Raw genomic sequence first — 5,255 nt, forward strand, 5'->3', positions numbered from 1 at the left:
AATCGAGTTTAGCCACTTCAGTACCTGCCCTGAACATGTCTGTAGTCCTGTCTGAGTTTCCTTCTCTCCTACATATGAAGGATCAGTGTCACGCTGAGAATGCTTATAGATCAGTAGTAAAAATATGAGTGAAATTGTTCACGTTGTATATTAAAATAGTGAGATTGTTCTTATGAGAAACAACGTGATTTTCTCATTATTTAAATGGAGACGATGTCCATAAAAATGCCCCCAAAAGTTTTTCTTGTATTTCTCTGATTGCTAGACCTCTGTCAGAACTCTATTTACAAGGTCCTAAGCAATTTAACTGTCTAGCTGATAGCATTTGGAAAAGGTAACTGTCATGAACAAACAAACAAAAAAAGGGTATAGACAAAGCGATGTAATAACTTACGCATCAATTTTGTCCTATGGTGTTATTAATTAACTTTAACCTGTATAGAGCAACTTAAAATCATTCTAAATAGTGCATGAACTCTGGAACATTAGGTAAAACCAGATGCACAAACTCTCTCCCCATACAATAGGATTTTCCATAATCCAAAAATGAAGAAAGAGTCAAGACTCTGAGAAGGTATAAGATTGCCTCAGGAGTCTGAGTCATCTCTAATAAAAGGCATTCTTTAATGTTGGGCAAAGACTTCTTGCCGAACAGGTCAGTAGAAGACAGAGAACACATTTTGGAAGGTGCGCCTACATGCCCAGGCAAGCTGGGTTTTGCTAGCGATTCTATACTAATGCTGTACTTGTAGCATCAAAGACTCAGGTGTAGCATCTACGGGGGAGCACAGTGAGGAAACTGACCCATCAATGAGGACACAACTCATAGAGCCCTTGACAACATTCTGATCTGGTGGGAACTGTTTCAAAAGCCCAGGGAGTGGGTTGTGCCCACAGGCTCAGGACAGGGTATTGAACCACACTGTCCACACCATAGTATTTCTGCAAAGATGAGTAGCCATGAGCGCAAGGTGGCTGGTTTTCAGAAATCAAAGGGAGTGCTAATATTCTCTTTCAACATGTTATTTATTTATTTAAATAACATGAAGTTATTTAGATCACTTTTGAATTTATGTACGAATAGCTACAAGAATTATCGGTCAAGTGAACCAATGTTAACATTTATTCCCATCGGGTTATTTTCCTTTTCAAAATCTATGTTTTCTTCTCTAGCCTCCCTTTCTTCATTTCTCCCAAGATCTGCGTCATATGCTTTGGGTGCCCCAATCTTGTTCTGATTTCACACTTTATGTCCTACGGATTCAGCTTCACAGGATGACATCATCCATCTAGAGGCATAACTTCCATGACAACTCCTGATCCTAGTGTTTCATCAAATCATAAACATCAAGGATGACGACAGCAGTGTGTGTAGAGCTTTGCAACTGCATCCTGGCACTGTCTCTGTGCCTGGCCCTTTGATTAAGACGATCCAGGTACATTCCAGCAAGGATGAAATCACTTTTATTTTGACCAAACTACTGGCTTATCTCTCTGTTGCAAAATGCAGTGATCCAACTGGTCTCGACTCCCTGGACCAGATCTCCAACAACGAACCTCCGATAAATGCATTCTTTGTAATTCTAGGTCTGTGTGGCTTTATTTCCTCAGGCTCCTGACATCGGGGCCTGTCCTCATACACTGCCACCAAATTATTCTCCAATGTGTGTTCTTTAACAAAGACCGACATTTGTTATCATTTGCAGAAATGTCTCCACTGATTTCTAAAAATTGTTACCTTTTTTTTTCTAATCATAATTGCTGGTAGTTAAAAATGATGTTGACTCAAAGTGAACTCATCTTGGTTGCTTCAAGTGGGTTAGGGCACTTTTAAACTCTACAGGTCCTTCCCTTACGTACTATGGCTTTTGGTTTGCTGCTTTTATGGGATTCCTGTGTGTGTGTGTGTGTGTGTGTGTGTGTGTGTGTGTGTGTGTGTGTCTGTATCCAATGGTTTTTTTGTGCTTTCTCTTTAGCTCTTTGGCTCCTGTTTGTTTTGTCCTATTCTGACTTTTTTAGTTTCTTTTTTGTTTTGTTTTGTTTTATCTTATTTTATCATTCCCTAGACGCCTGTTCTTTTTCTAACAAGAGGCAGAAAGGCTGGATCCTGATGAGAGGGGAGGTAAGGAGGAAATGGGAGGAATTGGGGGAAGGGAAACAGTAATCAGGATATACTGTGTGAAAAGTCCATTTTCTTTTATTTTTTATTTGTTCTCCTCTCATACATTACATACCAACCACGGGTTCCCCTCCCTCCATTCCTCCCAGTACCCCTCCTCTAGATCCACTGTTCCTCTGTTTCCCTTCAGAAAAGAGCAGGCCTCCCAGGGATATCAACTGAACACTGCACAACAAGTTGCAACAAGACTAGGCATAAACCCTCATATCAAGGCTGGACAAGGCAATCCAGGAGGAGGAGAAGGGTCCCAAGGGCAGGCAAGAGAGTCAGAGACACCACACGCCCACTATTAGGAGCCTCGCAAGCCTACATAACCATGACATATGTGCAAAGGACCTAGCTAAGGCCCATGCTTCTGTGGAATATTACCAAATATTCTGTGAGGTTTGGAATTGACAATCTAATTCTGCATCTCAGAAGTACCAAAGTGAGTGTGAGACAAAAGGTTTCAGAATGCCCAGCGATGTTGCCCATGCTGTCACCAGCGCTCTGGTACATAGGCAACTTGATCCAAGCTACAGTCTATAAGACAACCTACAAATGTCTTTGAAGATATTTTGTGAAATGTATTTATTTTTCCCTTCTTTCCACAAAAAAAGGGCAACTATTGTTAAAACATTTCATAGTTGCTTGGGGGGGGGGCATTCTTTGGCATTAAACTAGCCAGCACGAGGGAATTTTCTGGAACATTAAACAATTACTGATAGCCAGCTACATTGGGTTTTGCTTAAATGAAAGCCAGCATGAATCAACCAAATTGCCATATCTGGCCAAGAGGAGCGACACCCAGGCAATGACTTTCTCAGTAGGCACTTGCCCCGAAGGTTAATCCCTTTTAGAAAAAATGAAAATAAAGCAAGGCTATGTTGAGACCGACTTAGGAAGTGCAAAGGAAGCTGGGCCTTCCAGACCACATGCTATCCCAAGCAAAGCCCACAGCACAGACTGAGAGTGCACATGCCTGGTCTCCCAACTAGAAAACCAAAAGCAACACATTAAGATACTACCTTTAGCAAATATTTTGTAATTAAACTGTGGGGTCAAAGGAGCAACTCTATAAGAAGTAAAGTGTGAATCCCTCTGCTGGGGAACAGGAGTTCCCTAAGCAAAACATGTCTACACAGTAACAAGGAAGAGGACCCAGGCAGGGTAAGGGGTAAGGGCAGAGACCCCCCCCCCATCTCCCCAGTTCAGGATCCACCTATAACTTAACAATGAGAATGTGAGTGCGAACCAGAGGCACAGCACTCGGTATTTGTAGCCTGTTGTGTTCTGAGCAGTTGCTTAGATCGACAGTGGAGCAATATTGTAAGAAGCACAGAACATGGCGTGTTTCCTTTTACACCAATATTAGGCCCTCTGAGCATTGGTGATAGAACTGGGGGTGTCCAGCTAGTGATTGTCAGATATGCTAATTATTCATGTGAGATGACTGAATCAGGGGGAAGTGACAGAGAAAGGGAGACAGAAAGAGATCCAGAGATGGAGGGGGAGGGGAGAAAGAGGAGGGAGGAGAAGGAGCCAGAGGGAGAGAGAAGGGAAGGGGGAGGGGGAGAGAGTGAGCACTCTGGTACAGAGACACCCACTGTGCTTAGCAAATTTAACCCTCCCCCTTGCATTTAGAATACCCTTAGCCCTCTGTCACCATCTTTGAAAGAAATAAGTTACTGGTTTACGTCCTTTTTGGTAGAGTTTAGTTTCCTGTGAAACCTTTAATGTGCTATCTGATGTGTCCTAGATTTCATGGATAAACTACTGTTAGGCTATTGTTTCTTGGTACTGGGACTTTCCTTAAAAGCATCAGAATTGTCTTTTAAGTGGTGGCTTTGAAATCTAAAGGGTATGGTGTCACACTCTGGTTCTGCTATATCCAGGCTGTTGGAAGGAAATTTATTTCCTCCCAGTGGCAATGTGTATAGCATGTCTCTGACGGAAGACCAGTGCCTACCTTGCATAACTGTGGAGATAACCTCATGAGAAAAAACACACACGAAACGAACTTTACTCAGCACAGTGCACACCGTCAGCATCAAACAAATGCTCTCATTAACCACCGGCCGTCTCCTGCCGAGCCATCTGGCATTGATTCTTTAGCCGCACATCCTGGGGACTCAGTAGGACCATAAACTAAAGACAAGGGAAGCAATAATTCTCCTCTGACCACTCAACTGCTGAAGTAAAGGGTCCTGGAATTTTACACCCTCTCAGATAACAACAGAGAGCCATGTAACAGAGTAGCTGTGGCTTGTTTGGTGACTGTCGATGGCGGTACAGGGGGGCTCGGTGGGCCAGAGGGCTTTCTCCTGTACCTTGGCACCAAGGCCCCCTCACTCTTGACGTAACCTGACATAAGCAGGGGTGTTTTATGAAAGAATTAACCCCAAGTAGCAGCAGCAGAATAGCATGCCATGCTGAAGGCTCGCTCACAAGGGACGTGTGCTTTAATAAAAGCAGAAGACAGGCAAGGTAGAGGCGCAGGGGAGACTGCAGAAGTGTATGTTGGTTCTTCCCGCTCGTTTTTTAGTTAAGCACCTATGGGTTTTTTTTTTTTTTTTTTTTTTTTTTTTTTTTTTTTTTTTTTTTTTTTTTTGGTTCTTTTTTTTCGGAGCTGGGGACCGAACCCAGGGCCTTGTGCTTCCTAGGTAAGCGCTCTACCACTGAGCTAAATCCCCAGCCCCGCACCTATGGGTTTTCTAAGTGCCTTTCGTCAGACTAGAAAAATTAATTTCTTAAGTTAAGGAAGATGTTTTGCTTTTTCTGATTACGAGATAATACGTATTCACCACAGAAAGTGTACAAAGTACATTAAGGCCAAACATTTTTAGTTCCCCACAACCGAGAGGAACCTATCAAAACTCGTAGGGAAGGGCGAGCCCCTCCACACTTCCACTCGGACTGAGAGACATTTTGTTAGAGACACAGGCCTTTCCCCTCTCCCACAGACAACAAAGGGTTCTGTGTGCTAACAAAGTTAATTTTTTTTAATATAAAACAAAATTCTTTGGGTAGTATTAAATATATATTTCAATATATATTATTTCAAACCGTATAGTCACCGAAGGTTCTCTATAACCCT

Source organism: Rattus norvegicus, chromosome 7 (genome assembly GCF_021556685.1).
Source record: "Rattus norvegicus strain SHRSP/BbbUtx chromosome 7, alternate assembly SHRSP_T2T, whole genome shotgun sequence".
In the NCBI taxonomy this organism is placed as follows: Eukaryota; Metazoa; Chordata; class Mammalia; order Rodentia; family Muridae; genus Rattus; species Rattus norvegicus.